Genomic DNA, 18,650 nt, shown 5'->3' on the forward strand with positions numbered 1-18,650 from the left:
ATATACTTGAAAAGAAAGGGCAGCACTTCCTGCCTCCAGATCTAATTGGAAAAATCTGACTCTCACTCATTGATTAATTAGCTTGTTCTGCAGATATCAGTGCACAGCAGTCAGATTCAATTTATAATCTGGTGACAGATTACTAGACTTGCATGCAAAGAAGGACATTTGTGTGACGTACTACAGTAGTATCAACTTTCCATAGATTAGGATAGCACATAAGAGAAGAATGTAAACTGGGTATCCTTTGAAATATTTTACTGGTGACTCTCATTGAAAAGGACAGGAACAATATATGGCAAATAAATTACTCCATACAAGTCTTAAGACATCAGCTGGCTGCCAGTTAAAGTGTTACTACAGATCCTGTGATCACCTATATCATTTGTTCATAGGGCTGCAGTGTATCAGACATGAAGAAAGTCCAGGGAGAGGAAAATTAGTTTGAAAGAAACAAATATTTCAAATATATCATGAAATACCAGTCAATTTCACGACTTAGGCAGTGACAATAAACCTGATTCTGATTCAAAGGGTTCCATAAGGAAAACACTGTATTCAGGACTCATATTTAACATGAAACATTAGGCATAGCTGGTTATTTACCGTTATAACTCCTTGCACTAGAGTACTGTCAGTGTCCTTTCAGAGCAAGCAGGGGAGGTTCACAAAGTTGACTTACCACCACCCGCTCATGGGCAATGGAGATGAACAATGAATGCTGGCCTGCCCATATCCCAGAAACTAATAAAGAAGTATTTTGACTCGGGTTCTTTACTATATTAGATTTGTATTGACAGCTGGTTTGGCACAAAGGCTGATCTTATGCTGGTATTTATTTATTCATAGTTGCACACCAGATGCAGGAGAAGGATTCACGATTTACAGGGTATACCATACTGCAGACTCGGGTAAGGTAAAGGGAGGAGGTGTATGTTTTATGGTTAATTCTCATTAGTGCTCCAACATGGCGGTTCTGTCGAATCCATACTCCCGGACTTGGAAGACCTAACAGCCAAATGCTATCCATTCTATTTCCCTCAGGAGTTCTCATGTGTAATCCTGACTGCAGTGGTACTTACCACCAGTGGCCATCTATAATCAAGCACTCACGACACAGCGTGATGCTGTCTCCAAACAAGAAACAGCCCATTTCAACACATTTCAAATCATAATCAGAGACTTTAGAGACTTGTTTGAAGAAAACCCTGCCCAATTATCATCAGCATTTAACCTGTAGCACCAGAAGTCCCAATATAATGGACCACTGCTACACTAGTTATAAGGAATGAATACCACTCTTTGCCAGACTGCACTTTGCTGTCCTCCTACCTGCAGGGCCTAAAAAGCAAAGATCTAGAGAATAGGACAATAAAGAGGTGGTCGCAGGAGACAGAAGAGCGATTACGGGACTGCTTTGAGTCAGTGGGCTGGGCCATGTTCAAGCACTAATCTGGAGATCTGAATGAATACACTGTGGTGATATCATGTTTCACGTGTAAGAACGTGATTGGACAGAGTTCAGAGCATGCGCAGAAATGACAGAATGATTGAGAAACTTGTATGGTGAAAACGTGGTTGCTGTTGTACATAAAAGTTCTAGTTTTAATTCTTCCAGAATATGGTTTGTTCTTGGTAACCCACAGTATGTATAAAGAACACGACATGGTGTCAGAAGTCGGTCTGGAAGAATAATATGTTTCGCTAACACGGGAAAACCGAAGATAATCAAAAAAAAAGCGCAAACTTTTTCGTTGTTTGCTAACAGCTTTAAAAATGAAAGTTTTGCAACCCCCATCGACGCTTCAGCTGATTGGAAATGTAGCTGAAAACTGGAAAAGATTTAAACAGCGTTTTGAAATTTATTTATCGGCGATCAGAGCAGATAAAAAATCGGAAGAAACTAAAGCTGCAATTCTACTCCACGTTATAGGTGACGACGTAATTGAGGTATATAACTACTTTACTTTTGAAAATGGAGATAATTTGAATCTAAAAGCGATAATGGACAAATTTGACGCATTTTGTATACCGAAGCGCAATGTGACGTATGAATGGTACAAATTTTTCAAATGCTGGCAGAGACCTGGTCAAACGATTGATCAATTCATTACGGAATTGAGACACCACAGTAAAACATGCAATTTTGCAGAGCTCACAGATTCTCTCATTAAAGATGGAATTGTTTGTGGCATTTTGGATAATGGTCTGAGAGAAAGACTCTTAAGAGAACAAGACATCAACCTGAAAAAAGCTTTGAGGCTGTGCAAAGCTTCGGAAACTGATGTTGCAGGCAAAAGAGCTTTTCTTTGAGAGCTAAGTAGACACTGTAAAGCGCGAACATATTAGAAAAAATAATGAAGCGACAACGAAACCAACAGAGAGCAAGATGTCATCTGAAAGGAAAAAAACTTTGTGATCGCTGTTGTCGGTGGCACCGACCAAAAAAGTGTCCAGCGTATCAGAAAATGTGCAACAACTGTGGTAAGAGTAATCATTTTTCACGCTGTTGCAGAAGTAGAAAGGAAATAAAACACGTAAATGCAGTGCTTGAAAATGAACGTGTGGAGTTTTATATAGATGTGCCTTGTGAAAATAAACAAAGTAAGAATGACTGGACTAATCCATTGCAAGTGAACCAAAACAATATCCTGTTTAAGCTTGATACTGGAGCATGAGTAAACATTCTTGCAGAATCTGATCTTAATGCATTAAAGCCAAGACCAAAGTTACATCAGACAAATATAAAGGTGATTGGGTATTTGGGTGCAGACATTCTAGTTAAGGAACATGTGTGACAAAAGTATCACACAAAAATCACGCTTTCATTTGTGACTGTGCCAAAAAATGTACAGTCAATACTGGGTTTATCTGCCTATGAGAAACTGAATTTAGTGAAAAGAGTGTTAGTCCTGGACAGTGACACAGAGTCAGAATACAGTGACTTGATGAAAGAGTATGAAGTCATACAGAGACCAAACTTGCCAGTACAGTACAATACTGATCTGAAACCAAAGAGTGACAATAATCAGGATCCAATTGAAGAAGTGAAAGCACAAGTGAATGAATTAAGAAGTTTTATTGAAATTATGAAGTCTCAGCATAAGAGATTACAAAGTTAATGAATGAATTAGATGAAGAAAAGAAGATTCATATTTCATTACAAATGAAAAGTAGAAGGAATTAAGAAAGCTACAGTACTTGAAGTACAACCCAGATCATACATGGTCCAAACAGAAAAAGGAGCAGTGTTAAGAAGAAATTGCAAAGACCTTAAAGAGCCAACTTCAGAGTTTAAGTTAACTGATGCAGACCAGACGGAACATGAAAATAAAAACGAAACACAAGAACTGTGTGAACCACTTAGAAGGTCTACTTGTGTTCGTAAACCCCCAGAGAGACTGATAGAGACATGTTAAATTATGCATTTGTTCTGGTTAGTATTGCTATTGTTTTTCTTTTTAAGGAAAGGAAGATGTGGTGATATCACATGTCACATGTAAGAACATGATTGAACAGAGTTTGGAGCATGCGCAGAAATGACAGAATGATTGAGAAACTTGTATGTTAAAAATGTGGTTGCTGTTGCTGTTGTAAATGAAAGTTCTAGTTTTAATTCTTCCAGAATATGGCTTGTTCTTAGTAACCCACGGTACGTATAAAGAACACAACATACACCATGGTTGTAACAGACTTCATTAAAATAACTGTAGATAAGTGTGTCCCCACTAAATCATTCAAGAGCCTTCCCCAATCAGAATCCCTGGATGAACCATGAGATCCATAATCTGCCGAGGGCAAAACCAGAGGCATTCAAGTCTAGAGAACAAGAAAGCTACAAGAGGTGCAGGTCTGATCTCCAGAAAGCCATCTCATGGGCAAAGTGGAAATTCTGGACCAAACTTGAATTAACAAAGGATGCTTGATAGTTGGGGTAGGACTTCAATACAGTCAACTCTTATAAAGTTAAATCAAGTGACATGGGAGACAGCAGGTTTTCACTTCCAGGTGAGCTCAATACCTTCTATTTTCACTTTTTCTGTCCAAACATGGAGGAACCATCACAAACACCCACATCCCCTGATGATCCTATGATCCCAGTCCCATGAAGCTGAAGTGCAGGCTGCTTTCAGGAGGGTGAATCCATAGAAAGCATCTGGACCGATCGGGGTACCTGGCCACGTACTAAAGACCTGTGCTGACCAACTGGCTGGAGTGTTCACTGAAATCTTTAACCTCTCACTTTGACAGTGTGTGGTACCCACCTGCTTCAGGTAGGCTTCAATTATTCTGGTGCCCAAGAAGAGCGAGGTGACTCGCCTCAATGACTATCACCCAGTTGCACTTACATCATAGTGATGAAGTGTTTCGAGAGGTTGGTGATGAAACATATCAGCTTCTGCCTGAAAGGTGACTTGGATCTGTTCCAATTTGCCTACCGGAGCAACAGGTCCACAACAGATGCCAACTCATTGGCTCTTCACTTAATACTGGAACATCTGGACAGCAAAGATGCATACAACAGGATGCTTTTTATTGACTCCAGCTCATCATTCAATACCATCATCCCCTCAAAACTAATCAATAAGCTCCAAGATCTTAGGTTCAATACCTCCTTATGCAATTAGATCCTGGATTTCCTCACTTGCAGACCCCAGTCAGTTGGAATTGCCAACAATATCTCCTCCAAATTCTCCATCAGCACAGGTGCATCACAAGGCTGTGTGCTCAGCCCCCTGCTCTACTCACTTTACACTGATGACTATATGGCTTAATACAGCTCCAATGCCATATTCAAGTTTGCTAATGACACCACTGTTGTAGGCCGAATCAAAGGTGGTAATGAATCAGCATACCAGGGAGATTGAAAATTTAGCTGAGTGGTGTAATAACAACAACTTCTCACTCAATGTCAGTCAGACCAAGGAACTGATTATAGACTTCAGGAGAGGGAAACCAGAGGTCCATGAGCCAGTCCTTATCAGAAGATCAGAGATGGAGAGGGTCAGTAACTTTAAGTTCCTGGGTGTCACTCTTTCAGAGGACCTGTCCTGCATGTAAGTGGAATTGCAAAAAATCACAGCAGCACTTCTACTTCCTTAGGAGCTGAGGAGATTTGGCATGACAACTACAACTTTGACAAACTTCTATAGATGTGTAATGGAAATTACATTGACTGGCTGCATCACAGCTTGGTATGGAAACACCAAGGCCTTTGAATGGAAAATCCTACAAAAGGTAGTGGATTCAACCCAATACAGCATAGGATCGAGTTGTCAGTATTCTCAAGAGGGAGGGTGAGCAGCCAGATGTCGTGGTCCATGTAGGGACCAATGACGTGGATAGGAAGAAGGAGGAGGTCCTGCAAAGAGAATTTAGGGAGTTAGATGCAAAGTTGAAGGACAGGACGTCCAGGGTTGCAATCTCAGGATTGCTACCTGTGCCACGTGCTAGTGAAGCTATAAATAGGAAGATAATGCAGCTAAATACGTGGCTAAGGAGTTGGTGCAGGAGGGAGGGCTTCATGTTTCTGGACAATTGGGCCTTGTTCCAGGGAAGGTGGGACCTGTTCCAACGGGACGGGTTGCACCTGAATTGGAGAGGGACTAACATCCTTGCGGGAAGGTTTACTAGCGCTGCTCTGGGGGGTTTAAATTAGATTTGCAGGGGGAGGGGAACCAGAGTGTTAGAGCAGATAGTGAGGTGGAGGAGGATAAAGGTCATGCGAGAACTGCAAGTACAGTGCATGGAGTAAAGCCAGATCTAACATATAAAGAGGCTTTGAGGAAAGAGAAGCAGAAAAAAGGGTGTAAAGACAGTAAGGTAGAAGGGCTAAAGTGTGTGTACTTCAATACAAGAAGCATCAGGAACAAAGGTGATGAACTGAGAGTTTGGATACATACATGGAATTATGATGTAGTGGCCATTACAGAGACTTGGCTGGCACCAGGGCAGGAATGCATTCTCAATATTCCTGGATTTCAGTGCTTTAAAAGGGATGGGGGGGAGGGGAAGAGGGGTGGTATTACTGGTCAGGAATATTATTACAGCTACAGAAAGGGTGGGTAATGTAGCAGGATCCTATTTTGAGTCAATATGGGTGGAAGTCAGGAACAGGAAGGGAGCAGTTACTCTATTGGGGGTATTCTATAGGCCCCCTGGTAGCAGCAGAGATACAGAGGAGCAGATTGGGAGGCAGATTTTGGAAAGGTGCAAAAATAACAGGGTTGTTATCATGGGTGACTTTAACTTCCCTAATATTGATTGGCACCTGATTAGATCCAATGGTTTAGATGGGGCAGAGTTTGTTAAGTGTGTCCAGGACGGATTCCTGTCACAGTATGTTGACAGGCTGACTAGGGGGAATGCCATAACAGATCTAGTACTAGGTAATGAACCGGATCAGGTCACAGATCTCTCAGTGGGTGAGCATCTGGGGGACAGTGACCACCACTCCCTGGCCTTTAGCATTATCATGGAAAAGGATAGAATCAGAGAGGACAGGAAAATTTTTAATTGGAGAAAGGCAAATTATGAGGCTATAAGGCTAGAGCTTGCGGATGTTAATTGGGATGATGTTTTTGCAGGGAAATGTACTATGGACATGTGGTCAATGTTTAGGGATCTCTTGCAGGATGTTAGGGATAAATTTGTCCCGGTGAAGAAGATAAAGAATGGTAGGGTGAAGGAACCATGGGTGACAAGTGAGGTGGAAAATCTAGTCAGGTGGAAGAAGGCAGCATACATGAGTTTTAGGAAGCACGGATCAGATGGGTCTGTTGAGGAATATAGGGTAGCAAGAAAGGAGCTTAAGAAGGGGCTGAGGAGAGCAAGAAGGAGGCATGAGAAGGCCTTGGCAAGTAGGGTAAATGAAAACCCCAAGGCATTCTTCAATTATGTGAAGAACAAAAGGATGACAGGAGTGAAGATAGGACCGATTAGAGATAAAGGTGGGAAGATGTGCCTGGAAGCTGTGGAAGTGAGCGAGGTCCTCATTGAATACTTCTTTTCGGTATTCACCAATGAGAGGGAACTTGATGACGGTGAGGACAATATGAACGAGGTTAATGTTCTGGAGCATGTTGATATTAAGGGAGAGGAGGTGTTGGAGTTGTTAAAATACATTAGGACGGATAAGTCCCTGGGGCCTGACAGAATATTCCCCAGGCTGCTCCACGAGGCGAGAGAAGAGATTGCTGAGCCTCTGGCTAGGATCTTTATGTCCTCGTTGTCCACCGGAACGGTACCGGAGAATTGGAGGGAGGCGAATGTTGTCCCCTTGTTCAAAAAAGGTAGTCGGGATGTCCGGGTAATTATAGACCAGTGAGCCTTATGTCTGTGGTGGGAAAGCTGTTGGAAAAGATTCTTAGAGATAGGATCTATGGGCATTTAGAGAATCATGGTCTGATCAGGGACAGTCAGCATGGCTTTGTGAAGGGCAGATCGTGTCTAAGAAGCCTGATAGATTTCTTTGAGGAGGTGACCAGGCATACAGAAGAGGGTAGTGCAGTGGATGTGATCTATATGGATTTTAGTAAGGCATTTGACAAGGTTCCACACGGTAGGCTTATTCAGAAAGTCAGAAGGCGTGGGATCCAGAGAAGTTTGGCCAGGTGGATTCAGAATTGGCTTGCCTGCAGAAAGCAGAGGGTGGTGGTGGTGGGAGTCCATTCGGATTGGAGGGTTGTAACTAGTGGTGTCCCACAAGGATTGGTACTGGGACCTCTACTTTTGGTGATTTTTATTAAGGACCTGGATGTTGGGGTAGAAGGGTGGGTTGGCAAGTTTGCAGACGACACAAAGGTTGGTGGTGTTGTGGATAGTGTAGAGGATTGTCAAAGATTGCAGAGAGACATTGATAGGATGCAGAAGTGGGCTGAGAAGTGGCAGATGGAGTTCAAGTTAGAGAAGTGTGAGGTGGTACACTTTGGAAGGACAAACTCCAAGGCAGAGTACAAAGCAAATGGCAGGATACTTGGTAGTGTAGAGGAGCAGAGGGATCTGGGGGTACATGTCCACAGATCCCTGAATGTTGCCTCACAGGTAGATAGGTAGTTAAAAAAAGCTTATGGAGTATTAGCTTTCATAAGTCGAGGGTAGAGTTTAAGAGTCGCGATGTAATGATGCAGCTCTATAAAACTCAGGTTAGGCCACACTTGGAGTACTGTGTCTACTTCTGGTCGCCTCACTATAGGAAGGATGTGGAAGTATTGGAAAGGGTACAGAGGAGATTTACCAGGATGCTGCCTGGTTTAGAGAGTATGCATTATGATCAGAGATTAAGGGAGCTAGGGCTTTACTCTCTGGAGAGAAGGAGGATGAGAGGAGACAAGATAGTGGTATTCAAGATATCAAGAGGAATAGATAGAGTGGACAACCAGTGCCTCTTCCCCAGGGCACCACTGCTCAATACAAGAGGACATGGCTTTAAGGTAAGGGGTGGGAAGCTCAAGGAGGATATTAGAGGAAGGTTTTTTACTCAGAGAGTGGTTGGTGCGTGGAATGCACTGCCTGTGTCAGAGGTGGAGGCAGATACACTAGTGAAATTTAAGAGACTACTGGACTGGTATATGGAGGAATTTAAGGTGGGGGGGGGGTTATATGGGAGGCAGGGTTTGAGGGTCGGCACAACATTGTGGGCCGAAGGGCCTGTACTATGCTGTACTATTCTATGTTCTAGGTAAAGCTTTCCCAACCATTAGTAACATCTACATGAAACGCTGTCATAGAAAAGCAGCATCCATCATCAGAGGTCCCCGCCACCAAGCTCATGCTCTGTTCTTGCTGCTGCATGAAGTAGAAGGTACAGGAATCTCATGACTCGCACCACCAGGTTCACAAACTGTTACTATCCCTCAAAAATCAGGCTCTTGAATAAAAAAGGATGACTATACTCACTTGTCCCATCATTTAACTGTTCCTATAACTAATTATCTCACTATAATTAGTTCTTTACATCATTATCTCATGCTCTCGTTATTTATTGCTATTTATTTATATTTGCATTTGCACAGTTTGTTGTCTTCTGCACTCTGGTTGATCTTTTATTGATCCTGTTACAGTTACTATTCTATACTATAGATTTACTGAGTATGCCCATAAGAAAATGAATGTCAGGGTTGTATATGGTGACATATATGTACTTTGATAATAAAATTTACTTTGAACTTTGAATTCCACCCTGCAGAATTGTGTTTATGCTATAGTGGAGATTCCTGTTCCAACAGAGGATGTCAATCAAAATTTACTGGTCAGACAATCTCTGTAATGGTTAAATAAAGGGCCATTTCATGCTAGATTTGGTTAACTTCATAGGATTTATCAATATATACATGTTTTCAACTAGAATTTCAATCATTACTAGAGTAGACTGAATCGATGCTCCTTGCATATCCCGTGTTCATATTGGAGTACAGGAGTACAGTCTATGATTTTCTATTAATTTATTTTAATAGTCTGCAGATCACGGGTAAGTGCATTCTTAATTTGCCTCATTGAGCTCCCATTGAGTTTTACTCCCAGATGAGACCATAGAATTAGCCCTTAAAATCAACAGGAGCAAGAACATCAGATTTATTTAGAATTCCGATTAGGATAATGTTCTCAAACTTATCCTTCAATCAAAACAATTAAAGTAGATTACTTCATCATTATCACATTGCTATTTGTGTAAGATTACTGTTTCCAAATTACAGACACACTCTTGGGCCTGTGACGTAAGCTTGGCAAATGGATAGAACTGGGAAATATGCATACTTCAAATGGTAACAGCTAAAATTAAAAAAGCTCTTTCAAGACAAAAGATATACTCTTGCATCTTTTCGGAAGCTGTATGTAAAATATCATCCAAGTACCACATGAATCAAAATAAGAGTTGCAAAATCGAGATTAGAAAGCAGATATCGATGGACCAAGTTAATACAAAAATCTTTGCTAGCTGGTGAAACAAAGGTACTTCTCTAGTAGTTTGAGACCCCAGGGCACGCAACCTGAGTGAACATGCAAGGCAGGTGATGTAAACCATTGTCAGTTATTTGAAAAATCCTTGCAAGCCCTGAGACCTAAAACAGTAAAATCTAGCCAAGCAACAGATCTTCATGTTCTTCAATGTATTGCTATTAGTTGTTGCATGAAGCATTTTGAAGATACGATTGTGACAAACCACAAACAAGAGAAAATCTATAGATGTCTGAGCAACACACACAAACTGCTGGAGGAACTCAGCAGGCCAGGCAGCATTTTGTGTGTGTTAATTGTGACAAGTTCTTTGATTGCAAACTCTAGGAAGTGGCCAGTGTAAAACTATCTACCATAGCACCCATCAGATAGATAACAGTATATATAACAGTAGATCATGGTCTGCTAACCCTTTTCTCATTTACTGTCATCTCTTGCCAATCCTTCTCATTGGATATTTGATCTCCAGTCAAAAAGCTTGTCACAATCACATCTTCAAAAGGCTTTTGGCAACAATTTATGACATCTCCTTCGTCCTGGAATGAAAAGCCTTATCCTGAGAGCAGATGTGGCGGAGACGGAGGAATTGCGAGAAGGGGATGGCGTTTTTGCAAGAGACAGGGTGAGAAGAGGAATAGCCCAGGAAGCTGTGAGAGTCCATAGGCTTATAGTAGACATCAGTAGATAAGCTGTCTCCAGAGATAGAGACAGAAAGATCTAGAAAGGGGAGGGAGGTGTCGGAAATGGACCAGGTAAACTTGAGGGCAGGGTGAAAGTTGGAGGCAAAGTTAGTGAAGTCAACGAGCTCAGCATGCGTGCAGGAAGAAGCGCCAATGCAGTCGTCTATGTAGTGAAGGAAAAGTGGGGGACAGATACCAGTATAGGTTTGGAACATGGATTGTTCCACAAAGCCAACAAAAAGGCAGGCATAGCTGGGACCCATACAGGTGCCCATGGCTACACCTTTAGTTTGGAGGAAGTGGGAGGAGCCAAAGGAGAAATTATGAAAAGTAAGTACTAATTCTACTAGACGGAAATCCACTACACAAGAAATGATAGGGTCACTGAATGATGCAGTTTTAAGTAGTTATAGGGGAAATTCTAGTTGACTGAATGTTTTCATAATTACATAAAACCAAAAATATATTTTTGGTCTATGGCAATGGTGGATTTAGTGCACATTCTAGGAAAGGTTGCAACTTCAGGGCACTAGTAACCTACCAGTACCTCATTGAATGACCAATATTATGCATATGCATACATTGATTGCCCAAAAGATTTTCAACAATGAATGCATCACAGCTGAGCCCAATTTTCCACTTCATAATAATTGGATATTCAAGTTCCAAGAACAAGTAATGAACAGAAGCAAAAAGCAGCTGATTACTTTGCATCTCTCTAATCAAGGCGCAGTGAGACCACTTGCAAAATTTCAACAGCTGCCCTGTCTAATAAGAGTTAACTTAGCTACTAATGTTCATCTTGGAGGTCACTTTTCAAAAGAGTACATTATTCCAGGCATATTCACATCTGCTAATTATGATTGGTTCATTCTTTAGCCAATTCCATCGCTACATAGTAAAATATACATTGTGATTCTCAAACCGCTGGAGTGGAACATTAGATTTAGATTAGATACAGACTTGGGTTTAGTGATACAGCGCAGTAACAGGCCTTTCCAGCCTAACAAGGCTGCATCACCCAATTACACCCATGTGACCAATTAAACTATTAACCTCAATGTGTTTGGAATGTGGGAGGAAACTCCATGGTCACAGGGAGAAAGTACAAAGTTCTTACAGATAATGATAGAATTGAACTGGGTCTCTGGTGCTGTAATAGCATTATGCTACTGTACTGCGTCCATGTCATTGCATACAAGTCAATAAAAGCTAACATTGTAAGTGAAGCAGATAATTAGGAAGGCTAACCGAATGCTGGTCTTTCATTCTCACTGCAATTACTCAGGGCCTTGGTGAGACCACATCTTAAGGATCATATTGATGATGTTCTAACCTTTAAAAAAAAAAGGATATCCTTGCTACAGAGAAGATGCAGGGAGGACTGGTTCCTGGGAGGACAAGTTTGTCACATGTTAAGACATCAAGTGGATGAGTCCTCCATTTCCTATTAGAGATAGCAAGGATGAACTTCTGAAACATACAAAATTCTCAGAGAATCAACGGGATAAATACAGGGAGAACATTTTTCCACAGTGAAGTGTTTAGAGCTAGGGGTACTGGATTAAAGCAAAAGGTGCAAAACCATTTAGGATTATAATGAGAAATTGCTATCATCAAATTTGCTGCTTAGTGGCAGCAATACAATGCAAGACAGTTACTATAAGTAACATTAATAACAAACAGTGCAAAAGTATAGTGAGGTGTTCATGAAATCTGATGGCAAAACAGTTCCTAAAATGTTCAGTGCAGGTCCTCAGGCTCCTATACTTCCTCCACACCAGTAGTAACGTGAACAGAGCATGTCCCAGATGGCGGGATGACTTGTGCCATGATGGAACAGACTGAGCCAACAATTCTCTGCATCTTCTTTCGAGCCTGTGCTTTGCAGCCTCTGTGCCAAGCAGTGATGCAACCATGGTGATATGCCAAATCCCCTCAAACACCTAATGAAGTACAGCCACTAGCATACTTTATTCCTGATTGCAACAGTAGATTAGCCTACTGAGCACAATTGGTGGTGGTTTGGGAAAAAAGCAATTCATGCATATGCAATACTCCAGCTATCTAGAAGACCAAACAGAATTGCTTGAGCCTCACTGATCTCCTTGCACTCCAATGGGTCCCAATTCTTTACATATGACAGCGAAGAACAAATACTGAGACACAGTGTAGTAACCCAGCCAGAGAAAGGTAAAGCGGTTGGAGTTCTCATTGGCCTGTGATACATAGAAACATAGAAAATAGGTGGAGTAGGCCATTCGGCCCTTCAAGCCTGCACCACCATTCAGTATGACGATGGCTGATCATCCAACTCAGAACCCTGTACCTGCCTTCTCTCCATACCGCCGAACCCTTTAGCCACAAGGGCCTTATCTAACTCCCTCTTAAATATAGCCAATGAATTGGCCTCAACTGTTTCCTGTGGCAGAGAATTCCACAGATTCACCACTCTCTGTGTGAAGAAGTTTTTCCTCATCTCAGTCCTAAAAGGTTTCCCCTTTATCCTTAAACTGTGGCCCCTCGCTCTGGACTTCCCCAACATCAGGAATAATTTTCCTGCATCTAGCCTGTCCAATCCCTTTAGAATTTTATACGTTTCAATAAGATCCCCCCTCAATCTTCTAAATTCCAGTGAGTATAAGCCTAGTCGATCCAGTCTTTCTTCATATGAAAGTTCTGCCATCCCAGGAATCAATCTGGTGAACCTTCTTTGTACTCCCCCTATGGCAAGAATGTCTTTCCTCAGATTAGGGGACCAAAACTGCACACAATACTCCAGGTGTGGTCTCACCAAGGCCTTGTACAACTGCAGTAGAACCTCCCTGCTCCTGTACTCAAATCCTCTTGCTATGAATGCCAGCATACAATTCGCCTTTTTCACCACCTGCTGTACCTGCATGCCCACTTTCAATGACTGGTGTACAATGACACCCAGGTCTCGTTGCACCTCCCCTTTTCCTAATTGGCCACGATTCAGATAATAATCTGTTTTCCTGTTCATGCCACCAAAGTGGATAACCTTACATTTATCCACATTAAATTGCATCTGCCATGAATTTGCCCACTCACCTAACCTATCCAAGGTACCCTGCATCCTCTTAGCATCCTCCTCACAGCTAACACTGCTGCCCAGCTTCGTGTCATCCGCAAACTTGGAGGTGCTGCATTTAATTCCCTCGTCTAAGTCATTAATATATATTGTAAACAACTGGGGTCCTAGTACTGAGCCTTGCAGTACCCCACTAGTCACTGCCTGCCATTCTGAAAAGGTCCCGTTTATTCCCACTCTTTGCTTCCTGTCTGCCAACCAATTCTCTATCCACATCAATACCATACCCCCAATACCGTGTGCTTTAAGTTTGCACACTAATCTCCTGTGTGGGACCTTGTCAAAAACCTTTTGAAAATCCAAATATACCACATCCACTGGTTCTCCCCTATTCACTCTACTAGTTACATCCTCAAAAAATTCTACGAGATTCGTCAGACATGATTTTCCTTTCACAAATCCACGCTGACTTTGTCCAATGATTTCACCACTTTCCAAATGTGCTGTTATCACATCTTTGATAACTGACTCTAGCATTTTCACCACCACCAATGTCAGGCTAACTGGTCTATAATTCCCCGGTTTCTTGCTCCCTCCTTTTTTAAAAAGCGGGGTTACATTAGCCATCCTCCAATCCTCAGGAACTAATCCAGAATCTAAAGTTTTGAAAAATTATCACTAATGCATCCACTATTTCTTGGGCTACTTCCTTAAGCACTCTGGGATGCAGACCATCTGGCCCTGGGGATTTATCTGCCTTTCATCCCTTCAATTTACCTAATACCACTTCCCTACTAATATGTATTTCCCTCAGTTCCTCCATCTCACTAGACCCTCGGTCCCCTACTATTTCCAGAAGATTATTTATGTCCTCTTTAGTGAAGACAGAACCAAAGTAGTTATTCAATTGGTCTGCCATGTCCTTGCTCCCCATGATCAATTCACCTGTTTCTGACTGTAAGGGACCTACATTTGTCTTAACCAATCTTTTTCTTTTCACATATCTATAACAGCTTTTACAGTCAGTTTTTATGTTCCCTGCCAGTTTTCTCTCATGATCTTTTTTCCCTTTCCTAATTAAGCCCTTTGTCCTCCTCTGCTGGACTCTGAATTTCTCCCAGTCCTCAGGTGAGCTGCTTTTTCTGGCTAATTTGTATGTTTCTTCTTTGGAATTGATACTATCCCTAATTTCCTTTGTCACTTATTTCCTTGTCACGGGTGCACTACCTTCCCTGGTTTATTCTTTTGCCAAACGAGGATGAACAATTGTTGTAGTTCATCCATGCAATCTTTAAATGCTTGCCATTGCATATCCACTGTCAACCCTTTAAGTATCATTTGCCAGTCTATCTTAGCTAATTTATGTCTTATACCTTCAAAGTTACCCTTCTTTAAGTTCAGAACCTTTGTTACTGAATTAACTATGTCACTCTCCATCTTAATGAAGAATTCCACCATGTTATGGTCACTCTTACCCAAGGGGCCTCGCACGACAAGATTGCTAACTAACCCTACCTCATTGCTCAATACCCAGTCTAGAATAGCCTGCTCTCTAGTTGGTTCCTCAACATGTTGGTTCAAAAAACCATCCAGCACACGTTCCAAGAAATCCTCTTCCTCAGCACCCTTACCGATTTGGTTCACCCAATCTATATGCAGATTGAAGTCACCCATTATAACTGCTGTTCCTTTATTGCACGCATTTCTAATTTCCTGTTTAATGCCATCCCCGACCTCGCTATTACTGTTAGGTGGCCTGTACACAACTCCCACCAGCATTTTCTGCCCGAGTGTTATGCAGCTCTACCCATATCGATGCCACATCCTCCCGGCTAATGTCCTTCCTTTCTATTGCATTAATCTTCTCTCTAACCAGCAATGCTGCCCCACCTCCTTTTCTTTCATGTCTGTCCCTCCTGAATATTGAATATCCCTGAATGTTGAGCTCCCATCCTTGGTCACTCTGGAGCCATGTCTCTGTGATCCCAACTATATCATATTCATTAATAACTATCTGCACATTCAATTCATCCACCTTGTTACAAATGCTCCTTGCATTGACACACAAAGCCTTCAGTCTTGCTTTTACAACACTTTTAACCCTTATACAATTATGTAGAAAAGTGGCCCTTTTTTATTTTTGCCCTGGATTTGCCGGCCTGCCACTTTTACTTTTCACCTTACTATTTTTTGCTTCTACCTTCATTTTACACCCCTCTGTGTCTCTACACTTGTTCCCATCCCCCTGCCACATTAGTTTAAATCCTCCTGAACAACAGTAGCAAACGCTGCCCCTAGGACATTGGTTCCAGTCCAGCCCAGGTGCAGAACATCCTGTTTGTACCAGTCCCACCTCCTCCAGAACTGGTTCTAATGCCCCAGAAATTTGAATCCCTCCCCCTTGCACCATTTTTCAAGCCACATATTCATCTGATATATCCTCCTATTTCTACTCTGACTAGCATGCAGCACTGGTAGTAATCCAGAGATTATTACCTTTGTGGTTCTACTTTTTAGTTTTTTTTATATAAAGGTTAAATTAAAGGTTTTTATTCTTGAATTAATTCATTGTCCTGAAGGCTTGAGATTTAAAAAAATTAATGTCATCAAGGGACTTGGCAGTAGATCAGAGGAGACAAGTCAGCCTAGCTCTTAAAAACTGAACTTTCTCAAGGGGATTGCAGTTGGCAGTTTTGGTTCTTCCAGCCTCATATCTTTATTGCTCGAAGTCAGAAATGTGGGGGTTTTAAAAAAGATATTGCAAGTCAAAAAAACAAACAGAACAATTTGATGCTATGGGTAACATGTTTTTTGTTATACTAAATGAAGCAATGAGTGTTATATCTGCAACCACCTCGTGGTAATTACATAAGCTATTACAACCAACATGTTAACATTAATAGATGTTATACCACAAATTAAAGAGTCATTTTCCACATTGCATCCATTAATCACATTCTATGAATGTTTCTGGATTTGGCCTTGAGAATATTTCAAGAGAAAAAAAAAGTTCTCTTCAGGTAATATTAAATTGCACTCAGTCCAAAGACCATTAAATTATAAACAATGTCAGAAACATTTGAGTTGTGAATTTTTAAATTATTCACATCCTACTTATATAAGTGATAATTCAATAGCAAATACTATTCTAAATTCCAAGTATAAACTTCGTTGTGGAGTTTTCAATAATGAATGTGGGTATTCCAAATCTCAAGGATATCATTTGAATTCCAGATAGCTCTACAGCCAGATGTTACGTATGTGAATGTTGTCAGGATATTAGATACTGCAATAAGATTAGACAGTAATGATCATCACACTAAACATTATTGTGACAGGCTGCATAATCATCAGCATGCTTCATCAGAATTTGATGAGCTACTGATTTCACAATAGAGCTGGGACCTGTGGATCCTAGTGATGACTGGTGCCCTTGTACAAGGAGAATAAAGGACATTCTCTACTGAGGTCTGTTATCTCAAAGTTTATTTGTCAGGCTTGAGGCCAAAACACATGAAATGCAAATGCATTTTGATTTTTAACATACTGTATCATTCACACTTCCAAAAGAAAAAATACATAAATACAGCCACGTTATTAAAAAAAAATCAATGCAAATGCATCGCTAGCTACACTTACACTACTGTGGTTAAAAAGAACACTAAAAGGATAAAATTAACAAGTTACTTTAATCATTTTGCTTCTAGGAATTCAAAAACTGTTGAATATTACTTTAGAAGGTACTTGAAGAATCACAAATTACTGTTGTAAATCCTGACAACTCAACAAAACACTTAAAAACAAAACACATAATGATCCAGAGCTTCTTATAATAAAGCTCGAATTCTACCTGAGATCAACTAGAGCAACCTTGAATCCAGACTCAATGCAGTTCCCAGTTTGATTTCAATACATTGGATTAGAGCTGCTGCCCACAAAGGAGACCACAGTGGACTCAGACCCAATGTGATGGAGTACTAGTGGAGAGAAACCATATAAAACCATTGAGCAGCAATTTCAATTCCATTCTGGAAGTTATATTACAAGTGTGATGCAAGCATTATCCAACATAAATTCATTATGTCACAGAGACCTGAGAAAAGGCATTTAATAAATTCCTATAAATTGTCAATGAGAGTGACTACAGAAGCTTGCAAGTCAACTGTAATCAAAATATATATGAACACAAAATTAAGCTGCTTTTTACTTGGATCTAAACTCAGTATTTAATACCTTTTAAAATTAACAAATGTGCATTAATCCATCCAATTTAATTCTCACAAGACCAGGCCAAGGAAAAAACAGTGCACATCATGTGAGCGGCACCAGTATAAACTGTTCCTATCATTTCCTTATTTACCTATATAACCTACTCATAAATATTCATAGAGTGAGAAGACCACTACTTTACTCCAGTGGTGCATTTTACATTTTCCAAAGTCAGTTATAATGTTCATCCTGCTCCCAACTTAGACATCTTGTATTTAATCATCTATTCCTTTTAAATGGAGTTCATGACCACCAAAAATAATTTGTTTCTCTTTATTCAGTCCTATCCCTCCATAGTTTTGAATGACCATCAAATCAGTAATCAATATCCTTTAACAAGTTAATTTTCTCTCATTTATATACCTTCAGTGATACAATGACACCCCCATGTACACAGACTGCAATAAATACACTGTAATCTTTTATTTTGAAATTAAATTATTTGATTTAAGAACTTCTGTATATCAGGTGGGACATTGGGAAAACAACAGATGGCTCATTGACATAGGTTGTCCCAAAATTTTTTTCAATATCCAGTGTGCCCATTCTTCTTCTAATCACCACCACAGCTAATCACCAAAGATCATTTTGCATACAGTGCATTTAAATGTAAATCAAGTTTCAAAATACTTTTAAAATGTAATTTAAAACACTTTTTTGGGACTGGAGCTGTTAAAATACTTGGGTATTAT

This window comes from Mobula birostris, chromosome X (assembly GCF_030028105.1).
Source record: "Mobula birostris isolate sMobBir1 chromosome X, sMobBir1.hap1, whole genome shotgun sequence".
NCBI lineage: Eukaryota > Metazoa > Chordata > Chondrichthyes > Myliobatiformes > Myliobatidae > Mobula > Mobula birostris.